Source organism: Corvus cornix, chromosome 1A (assembly GCF_000738735.6).
Source record: "Corvus cornix cornix isolate S_Up_H32 chromosome 1A, ASM73873v5, whole genome shotgun sequence".
NCBI classification, from domain to species: domain Eukaryota; kingdom Metazoa; phylum Chordata; class Aves; order Passeriformes; family Corvidae; genus Corvus; species Corvus cornix.
The window spans coordinates 5,075,088-5,093,034 of record NC_047057.1 but is presented as its reverse complement, the minus strand read 5'-3'; the positions used below and the strand labels follow the sequence as shown (position 1 = coordinate 5,093,034).

Here is a 17,947-nt window from a genome sequence, read left to right as displayed (position 1 = left end):
AACACAGACCTGGTATCATAACGGAGAACTCGGAAAAAGCAACACAAGGTACAGTGCAGAGGAGTGGAGGCACGAGCAGGTATCAGACAGGGCACAGACTGACATTCAAGACCCCAGGGCTACAAAAATTCACCTGGAGCTGCCTAACAAAATGAGAATCTGTGGTTTTAGGGTAAGACAGAAAAAGCATCCAACATATGTAAGACAACACATATTGCAATCCAAGGGAGAAAGAGTAAGGTATAAAAGAATGTTAGGAAACATAAAAAACCCCATTAAAATGGCCAGAAGTAGAACTCAGAATGGGTATTAGGAAACCATCAACATCATGCTCATCATGGCAAAGAGGAAAAAGAAACCCCCACTATCAAGGTACCTCTCCCAGTGAAGCCCTTGGTATCTGCCTACTTGCCCTATCCACTTCCCAGCTCCAGAAATTAAAGCTCATTGAGTAAGGGTGAGCAAAACACTTTGGATAGGAGTAGACACTCAGAAATGTGTCTATATTCATTTCAAATGTATTATTGAAGCTTTCCTCCCCCATAACAGTGTTCTTTCTTTTCTCTTAATAAGTAGATCTGGATTAATAATAATAATAATAATCATCTTTGATAAGACCATTAAGATTTCAATTACACTAACAACAAGTTTTGGCCTCTTACACAGGGAGCACATTTCACTTGACTGTAAGAAGATTTTGAGTCCAAAAATGTTCAATATTAAAGCTAGCCTCTTGCCTTCATTCTTCTTCAAAGACAGCCAGACTAGAAACTCACAGTTCTGACCAAGAAAAGAAAAAAGCAAAAAACCTACTAATTTTTTAACATGAATGTGACCAGTTTCTATCCATTACTGTCTTGTGCTCCACTGTAATTATTTACTCTTTCCATATGTACTTGCACAGTGATCACACTCCTGTTAGGCATTGCAGAGCCTAATCAAGACAAAATCTTTCTAGCCTCAACTTGTAGGAGAGTCATGGCCTCTCACATATTTTTTTTTTTTCCACAGAGGAAAACCCAGCACAGAAACAGAGCTTATTCAGGAAGTTTACAGCGAGACCTGATGTGACAGTTAGGAGGAAAAGCACAGCCACAACAATTTTATGCTGATTTCAAACATTTGGGTTTGCTGGAGTAGTTGTTGAGTAGTAACAAAACAAATTGAAAATACTATAACAATCATGATAATATGTTAATAGTTTTAATTGAAGTAATTTCTGCAGACAATAAGAATTATACCCTAATGTGTTAATTAATATGATTAGGAAATGTTGAGAAAATGAGTATGTAAAATGATATCACACAGTATCTGGAAAGGCCTGTACAGGGGCTGGCTCCTCCGAGCTCTCCTCGAGGTGAGATTTATGGACATTAACACACAAGGCTTCAGCAAGGTAAACAGCTGTTTCGATTTTAGTTATAATGAACATTAACTCCACATCCCCATTTCTGCTTAATTAAACCTCTGCCTCTGCAACCGATCAAGAGCAAACAGCAAAGGTAACAGGCACTAATTGGGCCCTGTGCAATTTCAGCCTCAGCTTCGAGCCCAAGTGGTCTGTCTGAACCAAAAAACTCGTGCAAAATATAAAAGTTTCTCTGCTGCTCCTCTCTCCAGCATTTCCAGCGATTTATTCACTCAAAGCCAAACAATGTATATGCATCATAAAAAAAAAAACAAAACACAAAAAACCAAACAAAAAACCTGCAAAATGTACAATGTGAAAGAATAAATTAAATGCCTTTTTACTGCTGTGGAGGTTGTCACTTCCTTATTATTTCTTATACAACGTAAATTAAAAAAAAACCCCAAATCCCTAAGAAACTCACAAAAAGGCTCTCAGGAAACCTTCTGCTGGACATCTGACAGCCAGCTTCTTGACATTTTGATTAATCTTCACCCTCCCCAAGAGATGATCACCACTGCGTCAGCACAGAGTTAACCACAGACCCAGCTCATGGAAGAGACAGAGAAGGAGGCAGCAAGTAACCTGCTCTTTAAATGCACATAAAGCCCCCACGGGATGCATCTACTAACAGAGAAAGCCTCAGGAACCGTGGTGCTGTGCCCCAAATATGTTTTGAAGAGCCCACAACCTCCCTGTACAAAATGTCCCCCTGTCCTCCTCACAACGTGTGTCAGTCAGCACCGAAGCGGCTCCATCTGAGAGGAACTGGACATGACAGAGCATAGACTGCTCCTACCACACTTACTGAGGGAAAAAATAAAAATAGAAGAACTTATGCCCCAGAGAACACCAGATAATTTCACATTATTCTGGTAATGAATCTTTAAGACAAGATAGAATAAGAAAATGGTTGAAATACCTCAGCCCCTCAGATGTGGAAGTGACAGCTGCAGCTTTTCTTGAAGTGCCTCACTTCACGAGCATGCTCCTCAAGGTTTCTTTTTGACCTACAACCTTTATCTGAGCTTCCTTTGTGGCTTAGCAATACAAAAACTGTCGCTTAATCGTTACGCTGAAACCATTCGCTCCCTGGTTAACTTTTATTTTTTTCCACAGCTGAAAGCTGCGAGTTCACAAATGTAGTAGGCAAAAGCTAGGGAAAATACCCTGTGGTTCTCTAGAAACACATAATAACCTTTAATACAAAATACATTTTAACTTGCGGTGCAGTAATAGGCAATTGGGATTTACATGCACAACGAGGTTCCTCTTCAAAAAGCACCATTTTGTAGCTCTCTGAAGGAAGTGGTAAATACTGTGCATGCTCTCGCCCCTACATGGGAGGCTGGCTACCTACGCCCTGAACTGAAAGCAGACCTTAAGCATAAATCCCTTAATTGCTCATTTCATTCGATACCCAAGTACCTCATGCTAATAAAGTTAAGCATTAAAGAATTACAATGTGACAAATTATACGCCCATCTCATAAAAAAAAATCTCTGAAACAGAGCCGGGTCTGAAAGGCTCTCGACAACGTACAGCATATGGCTAATTTTAGATGATTCCTCAATCACTGGAGAGTTTGCAGTGTACACAGCCAAGCCAGCTCAATCAACTGGCTTCTATCTCCATGACTCCAGGTCACATTATCTCATGAATGAACTGTTATGTAGGTCAGTCAAGAGTCATCTAATTGAATGCACGTTTCAGCCTTGGCATTTATGCTCTAGATATCAAAGCTGTACACAATTGGGTAAGTCAAAAGAAAATATGAAAGAAGGGGCTGTGGTAATTAGGCTTTGTTTCAGACAACAGGCATGGGAACAGATGCTAGCAGAAACTTGTATTTAGCCATTTTCATTTTAACTGGATATAATGCAGGTGGAAAGTGCAGGAGCAACAGGCTCAGTGGTGAGGAGCTTTGCTGGGTCACAGGTTGGAATTTAGTCACAAATCAAGCGCTGTCCTGCAAATGTCCCTCAGCTTGGCTGGGAGGTACATTGGTCTCAGCTGAGGCATGTGCCAAATACGTGTCTGCTTACTTGCAGTAACTGAAACCTCTGAGTCTCTTCACAGAGGCCCCTGAGTGGTCATCAGGAAGGAATATTTTTGGTTGTTCCCAAATCAAGGTGGATTCTAGACAACAACAGAACTGAAAGTTTCCATTCTCCATCACCAATCTGAGTCATGCTTGCACTTACACGTTTTAAAGAGCAAGGTCTTCGGGGAAACTTCCCAGCATGGCTCATGAACTGTTTATTTAGCTTTGCAAGCAGAAAGCTGATGTAAAATACACTAGAGTAATAATCCTGGTAATATTTGGGTAAAATGAAGAATATCAGACTGAAGATGCATGATGAAACTAAAGTGAGAGTTCTTGCTTTATAGAAATGCTTTGACAGACATTTCTTTTCACTTCCCCTTCAATCCAAGCTATTCTAATTTAGACGCAAAAACAAAATTGCAACTGATTAAAATTGGGTTGGCGGTAGTTCCCGTATGAGGAAGTACACAGCTCACAAACAGATAAAAGCCAAGCTGTCTAAATGCAGCCCTGCCTGTACTTTATAACAGTGACCCAGCAGCTATTTACTAGTTATTTGTGTATTTTCAATTTTCAGAAACAGCTCACAAAGGATTTTCTCCTCCTTTGTGCTCCCTCAACTTTAAAAATAATTTCTGGAGTACAAAGGGTTAAAACTACTGAAGTGAAAGCAATATGCCCAAGGCCAAGTTTTCCTGCAGCCTGTGTACTTGGTTGCATTTTCATCTCCTGTGTCCTGACAGCTGTTATCTTCAAGTGTGCTTCGACATGCCCACTGCTGTTCCAGCAGTCTTTTTGTTCAACTCAGAGCTTGCTTTTAAGAGCTTTAAAACCTTGATGCATGCAGGATGTAGAAGGGGAATGCAAGAAATAACACCTGTTATATGGGAGGTATCTTTTCCTATGCCCCACCTGCTTCAAAATGGGTTTTTTTTTAAAGATTCCAAAGTATCTTAAAAAAAATAAAGTAACCCCCCATGTAGCCCTTTGTAACCTGTTCTCCGTCTCCAAAAAAGCCTTTGCTCCAATGTTCTCATGTCCCAGCAACAACTGCTTTGCACTCACACAGGGTGACTCCTAGGAGGGTGTGAAAGTAGCTACAAACATCTGTTAATTAAGTTTCAGTTTGCACAAGAGATGGGTAACACACGAATTTTACAAATGGATATGTTGAAGCACACAGCACTGGATAAAGCTGGCCAACTTCAGTACGAGATAGAAGGAGATTGAGTTTCCTTGTTCTGGCTACTATTCTTGCAAATAAAATAAAAATAAAATAAAGGCTATATAAGTGCACCTGAGATGTTGCTTTCTGCTTTGCAAAAGACAAAGTCAGAATAATTTTTCAGAAAATAAACACAGCTATCCATACAAACAAAACCCCCCAGAAACTGTTTATTGATGAATAAAATTGCATCAGGTCCAATTTGCAAGACAAAGTATTAATGTATTTTTAATAGCTGAACCAAGGGAAGGTCATTATACAAGGTTTTAATTCTAGTACATTAGTGTTGCATTTATACATTAGCAGTTAATGTGATAATGTCAAACTCTCCACTAGTTGTGACATCATAAAAAAATACAGGCTGGTTTACATTATTTTGGTTAAAAAATAATCAGAGATATTATTAAGCTTTCCTTCTCCAGCCATTGGGAGATTGTTTATCTTGCTGTATCAATTTTACATGCAAGATGAAAACTATAATGGGAGGGCAACAGATGTGAAAAATGTAAATCTTTGGTAAAACTGCACAATCAAGAAAGGCAGAGAGGATTTTGCTGTTGTTTTTCAGTTGCGGTTGTTGTTTTGTTAGTTTTTTTTTTTTTTTGCAAATGAAATAATTTTAATGCTCCTTGACCTGTAAATGCCATTTTTAATGGAATGAAGGAAATAAATTAATAGCAGTGAAATGAAAATGAATGTGAAAGTCAGCTTGAGGAAACAGCCTCTTCAGCAGAGATGTTTTTTGGATTCTTGAAAAGTCACATGCAAAGTTCTGACACTCAGCACTGTTGCAGTAGGCTGATACTGCTCAATGCTAATTTTGGGTAGTTCAGGATCAAAATTCAATGTGTTGAGTCCAGTATGCAGACATTGTGTATATCCACCAAAGGCAAAGTATCCTCCTAGGATTAGCACTTACAGAACAGACTATTTCCCTGAAGATCACACCTAGATCTTCCTAGACATAGCTTTCTAAATCAAGATGGTTGTTTATTATACTATAAAATTTTTAGCTTCCCCCCTTCAGCCTGTCTTCCTCATTCACTTTCTATAGATTATCATTTAGCAACATGATAATTTCCTGAAGGTAATTACCTGGCTGCAATTCAAGACATATATAAAAACTGCAGTTTCCTTTGGCAAGTGGCTGTGCTTGTGAGGGGTGGAGGCACAAACACAGGGCAGAAGAACCTGTGCAGGCTCTTCCTCTTCTTTTGGTTTGCTTCTTGCTTCCTACAAGTGCTGTTGCCCCACACAGGGGTTTGGCAGAGGCCCTGTGTTTCTCAGGAGTTACCTGCTGCCTCTGGGACTGATTTTTTTTGCCCCCAGAGCTATGGCAGATGATCTGTACTGCAGATGATGCAGGGCTCTGCACAGCTCAGCTGTTGGGAAGCCCTATGGTGTGGTTGGGGCTCATCACCTCTGCAGGCACATGGTGGCAATTTTGCTAAACCACATCCTAATGAAAAAAGGGAAGCTAGGTCACAGTCTTTGCTTTCACTAGTAAGCAGCTGGGGGTTTTGTTCCTTTCCTAACATTTTGTCTTCCCTGTAACTGTCACCTCTTCTCAGGGGTTGGCCTGATTGCAACTATCCCAACTGAAGGCAGGTTTAGCTTTGCTGTAGTCAGACTGAGAATAGTAGAGAACTTTGATCACTGTGCTCTGGGCAGCATGAAGCTGATTAGAGCAGAAATCCTCAAACATTCCTGAGAACAGTCACTGGTGACAAAGATGCCACCAAAAATGGGACCAAAGCAATGCTGGATCACACCTGGGTTTCTTCATCTTCAGATGGCTGCATCTGTGCCCTGACTACCACTGACCACTGCCTTTATTATTTTATTATGAAATGGCTTTTCCCCCAAACCCCCTAAAAGCTATTCATGGAAACCATGTAAGTTTTCATTAAAGTTTACATTATCTTTCTTATGATTTTCCTGCCCCATTTCTTTTACCCACACTGTTAAAAAACTGCCATACCTTCAGTACAGTAACTGTTTATAGTTGCTTTATCTTTCAGATACTTTCTCTTTTCTCACAGTTTGGTTTTTTGTTTGTTTTGGAAGCAGGTGCTTATAGACTTACAGATACAGTAAAGTTGCATCAATGTTTTGAGGAGTGTTTGAATGTCTAGTCACTTTAACTGCATAGGTGAATGGAATATTTGAAAGAATTCTTCCTTTTTAACAGACATCCAATGTTATCATCCCTTCTTGTAGGCACTGAACTCATGTCGCTATCACTCTGGAAGAGATTACACTAATTCTCTTGTCTGAAAAAGTATGTAGGCTTATGCAAAATAAAATAAAATTTATCAGTAAAGAAGCAGCTAACATATTCATGGTGACCACTAAACTATTAACTAAGCATGCAAATGGACAGCATATAATGAAAGACCTTCTTTTGGGACAATTTATGCAACTATGAATATGTAAGTTGTATTCTCATGTTCTGGTTTGACCTCTGCTTACTGAAATGTTGACAAGGACACATATTCTGACTGCAAGTCATGGTTTTGATGCATACAAAAATACTCAGTACAAATCAAAATCAAAAATGGAAGGACACAACCAATTAGATTGCAGGGGATCCTTGGGTTTCCCTTTTAAAAATGGGCAAAGTAAGTTTTCAGTCTATGTGGCTTCAAATAAAAAAAAAATTAAAACATGGAAGAAAGTTCCTAGGACAACAAAATATATATGGTCAGATTTTAAAGTTCTTTTGTGTCACAGAAATCTTGCATTTCTCCATCAATTTTAAGACTTCTAAAGCCATGATATTATTTTTAATCACCTGAACTTTGTAGTACCTTCCAATTTTGCAGCTTGTTTTAGGTTTCTCTAAGATCTCTGATTGTTTTAATTTGCAGGGACACATGAATGAAAGTTTTCTTTGCTAAACACAATAAGCATGATCCAACCCAAAGATCAGTGCTAAGAGCTGTTTTATGTCAAAGTCTGACGAGGAAGGTGCCCTGGTGGGACTTATTATGGAAGAATTGTGCATATTTTAGTTTATATAGCTTTTAAATACACAGCTTCATGGAAATGCAAAATTGCCCCCTGCATCCCTCCAGAAGGCAGCCTGAGGTGGCTGCAGCTGGGCTCCCAAGGCACTTGCAGGCAGCTGAAGAAAACATGTAGACAACAGTGTATGCCACAGAATGATGCATCTCACAGCTCCTATCTCCAGTACTCCAGTACTGAGACAAGCAAGGTGATTAATATAATGAAAAGAAATCAGAGAGCAAGAGGCTAAAAGGGAATAGAATAAAATAAAAAAATTAAAAAAACCCCAAGCTACATTTACCTGTCAAGTCCCATCCAAACCCAAGCTGCACAAACTTAGTCCTGGCTCCTTTTACCCTGAAAGTTTTACATCAGAGCTATTTGTTGCACTGGGGAAAATGCAGCTGGAAAAGAGATAAGAAAGGCATGAAAATGGAAGGCCTATGACAACCAAGCTTGGCTTTGTATAAGGATCACGTTACACTGGATAAATCAAGTGTAATGGTATGTGATTGGAGCAGGTAAAGACAGGAGCACTAAGGAGTACAGCTGTGGTTTAATGCTTTCCTTGGCACGATGGCAGCGGGGTTTCCTTATCAGCCCAGGCTCACTGACTATCACAAACCTGAGCCAACCGGGAAAAATTTCCATTAACGAATATTTATAGGGCAAAAGGTTAACTAATACAGAAAAGCAGGGCTTAACTTGCTGCAGAACACAGTCAGGAAAAGAAATCTGGAAAAGTGGAAAAGGCTGAATTTTGGTACAGAGCAAATGCTATAAAAGTTTACAAAAAAAAATAAATCACTTGGACTCAAAATTGAAACTGAAAGCAGGAGGTTGCATGATGACTTCTAGAAAAAACCCAACATTTCTAGTGAAAATTGAGATTATTGAATATCCAACAATGGCCAGCAGAACTAGGTATTTTAAAAGGCCCTGAGATGAGTCTGAGCACTGGTTACTTGCTGTATGAAACCTGAAAAAAAATATGTATCTTTTAAAGATTATATATTTAAGCTCCGCATTATTTTGGGAAGGACTGAGATAATAATGGTGATTGTAGAGAATTATATTGGTAATTCCTCCCCATAACTAACAACTTAGATATAGGACACAATGATCAACTATCATAAAAGGAAAAGATTCACAAAACTTTACAAAACTAGGATACCTGGGATTGGAAACCTTTTGGAAATTAGTAAATTGATAAAAAAAATTTCTTACTTTAAGCTTTTAAAAGCACAACTTGAATACAGTGCATTGAAGGCTATAAAATTTTCCAATTTTTAGCCCAAGACTTTTGACAAGTTAATAAAGAAGGGGGAAATATCACATTTCTTTTTTTCATTAAGGTGCTTATGCAGTTGAAATAAATACACAGCACATATCAAACTTCCTTTTCACTTGAGTGTCTCAATAGTTACTTTTTTTAATAAAGCCTATGATCTTGCAGTGAAATTAGAAAGCAGAAACTCATTACCGCATTTACCAAAAGAAAAGTTCTAACTGATGAGGCCCAGATGGGGAGCTTGATATTCATACTGTATGCTAAAAACAGGAAATCAACTGAAAACTCAGTTTGGTTGCGTTTTTAACACCTTCTTGCTAAGCCTAATAGTTTTGCATTGTGCAACACGAATTACTGGGCAACAACTGCTCCGCCACTGCCTGAATTCTGACAGATGGATTGAAGTTCCAACAGCAGTATTTAAAATTCTGAATTTTCAAATAGTTTACATATTGCTACATTGTCTCGAAGCTACTATGGTAAACTGAGAATTAGGTTCTGTGGGATATGCCCAGCCACTGCCCTGGAGGGATGTCTGCTGAGATGAGAGATTTCGCAATCGCCCAGCAGGACTCCCTGGAAAGGACTTTGAGTCATGGTGAGGAAAAGTAGACCCACAATCCTTTGGGAGACCCTATGCAGATCGTTCTGTAACCCATTGGTCTATCCCAGACCCTCTGTAATCCATCGGTCCCCTTGCTGATCCCCTGTATCCCTATAAAAGACCAGTTCGCCTCTGTAGAGAGAGAGAGAACTCGTCCCTGGCCTTCCCTTCGCCGGAGGGAACCCACAATAAAGCTCCCTTCGTGCGGAACCAGCCACACGGGTCCTCTCGTCTCTCTCTCCGGTCTGGTTTGGCCTAGAGGCAGCCCTGCAGAGCTGAGCTGGAATCACGAGCTGATAATCACTAAAGAGCTGACAGCTTCTGCAAGGGCTCCTCTGCCAGCAGCTGAGAGGAAGACACCGGACCCAGGGAAGGCCATTCCTTTCGGGACCATCTCCCCGGACCGGTCACCTCTTCCTGGGTCACAGCCTCAGACCCCACCACCAGCTGTAATAAGGTTCATGTGTGAGTGAAAAAATCCTAGAACTGTAATTGGAGATAGCTGTATTCATAGGAAAGAGGTAGAATTTATGTGAAAATACAATACTTTTGGGAAGTTGGAGAAGGATAAGCTGTTTACAAATTATTAGATTCCTGAGGCTTTGACACAAAAATTGTCATTTTGCAGGGGTTCTGCAAGGCCTTCCCACCACACCAGTGCAGTAACAACCTCTTGTCCTTTTCACCCAGCTCTGCAGACCTTAAAGTTCAAAACAAGCACAGATACCAAGGAAGGCACATGCCACCTGTGCTGTGGTGCATTCTGTCTTCATGCTGGAACAGAGCTTCACATGTGAAGGTGAAGCACACAGCAGCACGAGACTCTTGTGAGTCACCACCACAGTAGCACTCTCCTTTTTTTGACCCCAAAACATTTGGATTATGGGAAAAAGCAGTTCCCAGTGTATTGCACCCAACAGAACTGCTCTGTAAGCTGATCCAACATACTTTGAACAAGATTTTATGCAGGAAAATGCCCAAGAGCTGAAACCTAAATCTTCTTGGAGGCATGCACCAGGTCTTCCCTTCATCTGCCAAAAAGCCAGGAAGGTTTTGAAAGAAGGGATAATGCAGGTGTTTTCTAGTTCTTGATATTTACCTGTTCCTTCAGCAAGCTTTTGAAAAAGACTGAGCCTTTTGCTAGCTGCAAGAGCAAGAAAGTCTCTGGACAGGTCTTTAGGAAAGAGAAGGTATTCCATTCACCAAAGTCTCAGCAAGAGCAAGACTGTCTCTCTCAGCCACGCTGCTGCCTCTCCCTGGACTTTCTCCTGTATAATTCTCACACACAGAAGAGCAGAAAACTTTCATCTCTCCCATTGCACAGCACCATCAGCCCTGAAAGACCCCAAAAAACATGAAGGAAAAAAAAGAACCTGAAAGTGCAGAAATATAAAATGAATTATTTATTTCAAAACTTGAGTATTTAAAGCATCACTCACTTTTTCACCCTCCAGTTAATGAAGGGACAGGCAAGGTGAGCTGCCTCTGCCAGAAGATGGAAACCTGGCAGGTCCCCTGGACTGTCCCTTCACCTGCAGGGTCAGAGACAGCAGAGACAACCCTGAGCTCAGGGCCTGATCCAGCAGCTAATATTGCCTCATCTTAACAAAAACACCCAACAACCGACGGACATGAACTTTTTTCTGACATGTATCCCTCCCACAAACACCAGCCTCACCAGCCTACTATGACTCCAGTTATCTGCTCTGAGCAGTGAGTTTTGTAAAAGTCCAGTCTAATGCATCATGAAGCAACAATTTTTAGCACAAGAACAAAACTCTTCACCCAATCTGGTCCTTCTTAAGATTATTTCCTCCTACAACCAAACCAACTCATACACCCTCATGTGGCTACAACCTCCTGACACAACTTGAATGCTACTGCAAAAAGTTTGGCTGCCTCCACAGATCACCTACGACACTTGTGGTGGTTGATAAATAAGAACGTGCTGCACATGGCCCAACAACAAACCCAGGGACCCTGAGGAAGAACAGGAGGTGCAGTGTGAAAAGCAGAAAAAATAAAGTAGCAAGTTTTATATTGAGGTTAAAATTTAAAATGTCTATTTCAGAGAGACTGCATTAGGTTTATGCTGCAAAGCAAGTGCCTGATGTTAGTACACTGGCTTTTCAAGAACTATATGTAAAAATAAATTATGTGATTCAGTTTAACTGAAAAAGAAACAAGCACAGAGCCACAAAGAGACACAATCAACCAGCAAATAAAATATTCCTTGGTGAGGTAAACACAGAATATAAAACACAGCCACCACCCCAAACAAGCCCAAGGAACCCTTATCTCAGTGAACCTAGACAGCAGCATCCATCCTCGTCAGGAGCTATCAGGAAATCTGGCTCACCCTGGTCCCTACCTGGTGGCAGCAGAGCAGACACATGCAAGGCATGGCAGACAAGAGTTCAAGAAATCATACTCAATACTACTCACATCCAGCCTTCCATAACCTCCCACTCCTTCCCCATAGGAAACCAGAAGTATGACACTCACTCCTCGATTTTTTTTCCCCCCAATTACGAAGTTTAGCACTTCTGAGAAACACCCAGAATAATGTTGTTGAAGAAAGTGCAAGTAAATAACAAGCAGTATCTTCCAGCCCGCAGGGTAGTAAGTTACACCCAGAATCCTATTTAGCACTTTACATAATTCACAGTTTCTCTGGTTACATACTTTGTCAAATATGACATCCAGCTGGGAAAGTTGGTCCACTTCGTTGTCATATGGCAGTTGCTTGCTTTATATCATCCAAATATCAATTAAAAAGCAAAAACAGAATTATAAGGCTGCTATCTTCGTACTTTCATGTCACAATTGCATACATGCACACAAATACTCGCTGTCATTCAAAGAGGAAAAATAACCCTGCCTGAAATGTAAACCAACTTTACAATGTTAGGCAGCAAGTGTAATTTCCAAAAACCTTGAAAAAGAGAACAATGAACAGACATGCTTAAACCCTGTGTCAGCTATTTTAATGGTGTGGTTTTTTAGATAACAGAAATTAAATCATAATATGCTGTCAAACAACAGATCTAGATCTCAGAAGTCAACATGTTGGCATTTTAAAAATACAGCATATGGATATAAAGCCTTGGTGGATACATATGCGCTTAGCAAATATTAGAAAAATCAATCAGAATCAAAATGCAAACTTGCTGAAATGACTAGATGCATTGTGTTATTATTTTCTAATTCTAATTGCTTGATTTCATTCATCAGCATTTATATATGCACCAGTACACTACTGAGGCGGTTAAAATTAAACAAATCCCATTCTTTTCCTCAGAAAAGTAATGGACTTTAACAGTTGTTTTATTGCAATGAGAGATATTAATATGTAATTCTGCTCCTAACTCCAGGTTATAATCTAAGTGGATCCATTGATCACTTGCGAAAGGCAACAAAAAGAAAGTTTTGTTTGATGCTGAGGGCAAATAAAATCCTGACCAGACTGTCCATTAGTGTCAGTGGAAATCCATCCAGTATCCAAGTACTACACAAATATTTTGCCAATGGCTAAGTCAGAATCGTGGCATACAAAAAGTAAAAATATACCAGGAAAGGCCACGTAATGAATGTACAACAAACCCATGTTGCTCTACATGAATGCAGCAAATTCACTACGAAGGATTTCACCAAATAAAACAAGCATTAAAAAATCCAGATGAAAAGATATGTATCAGAGGAGTTACCTGAGGTTTCTATACTATTTTTCATGCCTAGGTCTCACAGCAGGTTACAAGTGTAAGTGGAATCATCTGTAACCTACAGATGGATGGAATAAGGTTAACTAGGGCAGCAGAGAAAGTCAGTGATGTATTCCACTGTAAAAAACTGCCTCTAACATGCACTGTATTAACAAACAGCCTTTGGAAAAAGTAAATTTGACACCCATGGGGGAAAGAAAAAGTTTAGTTAATTAGGGGGGTGTACCACTATCCATTTAACGCATGCAGATCCCCATGGTTTAAATTTGAAGTTACATACGTGTATTGTATACACACAGAGTGAGGCAGTTTAGAGGGGAAAAATGGAAATCAGATGATGAAAAAAAAATGTGCTCCTTAACTCAAGCACTAAAATGACTACAAAAGAGTAACAGCTATGAAGTATTTAAGAGTCAACATTAATATCATTAGACTTCAAAGGATATCACCTTCTCAGTGCCAGCTTCTTGCATTGATCATCTGCAGAATGAGCAGCTTCACATCAGTTTGTTTGCAGAAGCTTCTTCCCAACCACATCAGCCAGAAATGAAACACTGGAATCCTCTAAAAGCCATAAAATGCCCTTGCAGAGATCAGCTCTGCACCTTTTCAAGTCCACCCCTGTATTTCTCAGGAACTTTGTAAATAATTTAATATTTCCATGGGGAGAATAGGAATGCTCTTTAAGATCAAGAAGATATTAAACACTAACAAGGAGGTAAGAGGCTTTTGAACATGAAAATCATATTTGTAAAGCCTTCTTCCAGTTTTCACATACTCTTTTCTCCATCTGTAACTGCAGTTGGTAGAAGAGCAGTAAACATTTAAACTGCATTGCATTATTGTGCATAATAAGAGCTTGACATTTTTATTTTCTCCAAGGAGAAGCACTGCCTATATGCTCTCTAGTGGATGAACAGGGTTTTTACAAGGTCCCTCCTTCCCCCTCCTTTAAATGTGATCAAATATGAATTGAAAGGCTTTTATTCTGCCAGAATCCCAGTCCAAGGTTTTGTGTTTCTCTAGCAACGATGACACACTAACAACTGAAGCAGGGCAGAGAGCAGCTTCTCCTCCATCTCTCTACTGCATCAGGTGCCATTTGTGTCAGGGGAGTGGGAACACCACACAACTTTTGACCTGCACATTGTCAAGGATCAAGGGTAAATGTATTAGTATGAAATTCTTTTAAGACATGTTTTGAAGTGTATGTTTGCCATGGGTATCCATACAGAGGCAATTCCAGAATAGCACAAGTAACTGCATTCATCCAGAAATCAAATATCAAGTTACTATGGTATGAATTCACCCAGGAGGACTTCTTTCCATGCTCCCTGCCTTGCATCCCTTCTGCGCCACACTTCTCCAGGGCTCAGAAGTCCCAGCTGGAAGGAAGGAGGCTGTCAACAAATTGTTTCCTAGAAAGAGTTTGTTTTCCACTCTGAAAGCCTGTTGGGGAGGGATGCAAGGAGAAGGGAGTCAACTGTGACCTAAATAAAGGCCACCACGGTTTCACAAAAAGCTGCTCCCTCACAAAGTAGCCAGCAGTTGGGAAGTTCATATGATGGTTCAAGACTAAGCACTGCTGCAAAAATAGGTATCTTTGCTTTAACCATTTCTGGGTAAGCTGAAGGCTTTAGGCTCCAGGAGCAATGGCCTCTCCTCAACAGTCTGTTAAAACAAGCTACCCTAAAGATAATCAGAGTTTTTCCCATTTTAGCAGAGGAATTCTGCAAGAAATCCTCTCCCCTCCCAGACAGCAGGTGCACAGCCTGCAAGAGCCCATTTTCCTTTAGATTGGCTGTATGCATCACTTCTTAAAAATTTATAAATCACTTAGCTTTCCAAGAGCCAAATTCCCAACAGAGTAACTGGAATTACAGCCACGCTAGCAGTAAAGGAGGAGAGAGTTTGTTAGAGTTGGCATAATACAGTGAACTATACTATAAATTACTTTAGGAAATGGCTGCTAATGCCCTTTCTGTGCAAGCTTGGGGGATACAACTCTCTCCGCAGTCCACTTCTGTGGAAATTAAGGAATTTTAGTCATCTGAATGGAGAATATAGGCTTCTGCTCATCTGAAAGCATTTTTTCCCACCTAGAGGGCATAATCACCAATTACATCTAGAGAATATAAATTTAATTATTTTTATTAGCTAATATGGTTTCTATCAGCAAGGAAAGAAAATGCACTCTCAGAACTACCATCAGAAATTAGCATGTTCACAACAAACAGCTAATCCTTGCTAGAGGGGGCACTTCTTGGGACAGGCCCTTAGAGCTCACTGATGGAGAGGTCCTGAAGAAGGCTTTGATGAGCAGTGAAGAAACCAAAACTGCAACAACAAAGAAAACCCTGAAACCCTTCTTCGTTCCTTCTCATCTCACCTCTTCTTTTCTTCTTGACTCTGATTTCTGAATTTTAAAAGTCTTCAAAAAAATATTTTTATATATTGTGCATTCTGCACACTGAAAGCCATGTATCTCCTTCTTTTTGGCTTTTGAAGTCTGGCATTTTTGTAGACTGCCTTACTCCAGGATTTCAATTTTGTTTTGCTTTGAAAATATTCATTAAAACAGCACATTTTAAAAACGCCTCCCTTTCTTGATTTCTACCCACATCCCTAGGTCTTTCCACAAGTCATCTTGCCCCATCTCAGATGCCTGAGGCTATGTAAATCACACTGTTGGCTCCTCTAATCAGTGGACAGAAACTGGTCCTTCAAGGCCATTTTTCCATCTGCTGTACACCAGTGGCTCAGGAAGAGATTAACATCTAGCCCTGGGGTGCCCTTTCTCCTCGACCAAGGGGCACAGAAGAACCCAAGATTACAGACTCAGATTTCTGAGTTGGCTGCTTGAGCCAGGGCCAGTAATTCCTATTTTAAGCCCTAAGTGTCTATGAGCCACTGTAATACAGGGATCCATATGCAGGAAACCAAGCACAGCATTGGGTGAATACCTACAGAGCTGTGGGGAGATGGTGCTGCAGCTGGGCAAGATGGAGTTCTGCTAATTACCACCACAGTATCACCCAGGACAGCAAAGAGACATCAGTGCTGGTATTCTGCATTAGGCATGGCTCTGCTGGGGCCAGGCATGTGGGTGGTTCACTCTGTAGCCCCTGCCATTGTGTCTTTTGTCAGCATGACCCATGGCAGCCAGGATTAAAGCCTGCTGAAGGTGAACCTCTGAAAGCAGCACAGACACAACCCTGGGTCTATTAAGTGCCAGGAACCACTTGCTTTGCATTGCATTCTCTAGAAAATACAGCCATCCATCAGGTTTGTCTTTTCCTTGCAAGCATCCCTAGGGGAGAGGTAGAAACACGAGTGCTGCAGTGTGACCTTCCTGCAGCTCCAACTTTTTCCCCTCTCTTTACTTCTCCCTAGCTCTGCTCCGGAGAGGTGCTGCCCAACCCAAGAGCTGCAACCAAAGCTGTGCTGCAGCACCTGTGTGCAGGGTGAATCAGCACCTTTCCCCCCAAGAAAAGGCTGCTGGGAGAGCTGGGGCAGTTACATAAGGCTGCAGTAGCTGAGGAAAGTTGATGTCAGAGAGATGAGGCAAGAGCAGCACTGGCAAAGCTCATCAGGAGACATAGATGCCTCTCGCAGAGGCCTTGCCAGGTAACCCTTTCTGGTGAAGCGCACAGGCCACGCTGTCCTCATCTCTTTACAGCAAAGCCCAAATGACTTCCAGCCCTGTGTGAGGCAGTGGAGTTGGAGCCCCTTTTCCACTCCTGGCCATGTGCAGGAAGCAGCCGCTAATTGTTGAACAGCTCTGGGGTGATAAGGGGGGCTGACAACCCCTCCGAGGCATGTCCTGGCTCCTCCACACACCACTGAAACTGAGATGAAGGGAACCAGGCTGCACCTTGCCATAGGAGTTGTGTTACTCCTTAAGCATCCCTGAAGGCATCATTATATCCACCGTCATTAGGGCTCTCTCTGCTCTATGGGAAGGGAAAGGTGACTAACGACTGCCATAGGAGAACATCCAACTAAGTGCTGCACCTTACCCACCGCACTCCAAGCTAGAGCTGGATCATTTGAAAACACCCAAACTGTCAACCCTCTATCACATATTATTTTAATTGACTGCCATTTCGGAAACATCTTCCAACATGGGAGTTTGCATCCTACTTCCAGTCTGCAAAGTCATCACAAATCCTCCTGAGCGTTTTCCATTTTTCATATTCCTTCTCGGTTTTTAGGTTTTGCATTTATATTTATTTCCAAAACCTCTCTCAAAGCTCCCCTCAAAGGGGGCTGGAATTTGCTACTCAGAAGCATGGCATGCATATTTGTATAGAAATGCTGACCCCATTCACAAGGGACTGCTTGTGATCACTAAGACAAGAGACAAGAGGATTTTCCATGTGACTTCTTTTTTGGCTTGTATTGGTTTTGAGTGGTTTTGTATTTCGTTGGGATTTTTTTAATCACATCGTAGTAATCACAAACCCTGGGAGGAGATTTACTATCTGCATTACTGTCTCTGAGGCTGCCCTTTTTTACACCTTTAAACACATCCAGAAAACCTGTTCTTCACTCCCTGACAGGATCTTTCTGCTTCACCACTCCCAACATGTTCCTTTTTTATCACTCCCTCCCCCTTCCTGCTCATTTATTTTAGTACTG

General features: G+C 40.9%; 1 protein-coding gene across 8 annotated transcripts in view; it reads right to left on the bottom strand.

Moving 5' to 3' along the window:
* Positions 1 to 17,947, bottom strand: part of CELF2 (CUGBP Elav-like family member 2) — a 550,097-nt gene that overhangs the window by 201,941 nt on the left and 330,209 nt on the right. Inside the window, exon 1 of one of the 8 annotated variants that reach the window (XM_019290889.2) lies at positions 2,331 to 2,412. The exons of the other annotated variants lie outside the window; for them this stretch is intronic. The gene's annotated coding sequence lies outside the window, so the exon portion shown is untranslated. Of the gene's footprint in view, positions 1 to 2,330; positions 2,413 to 17,947 lie in introns of those variants that run through there. 8 annotated transcript variants of the gene reach the window in all.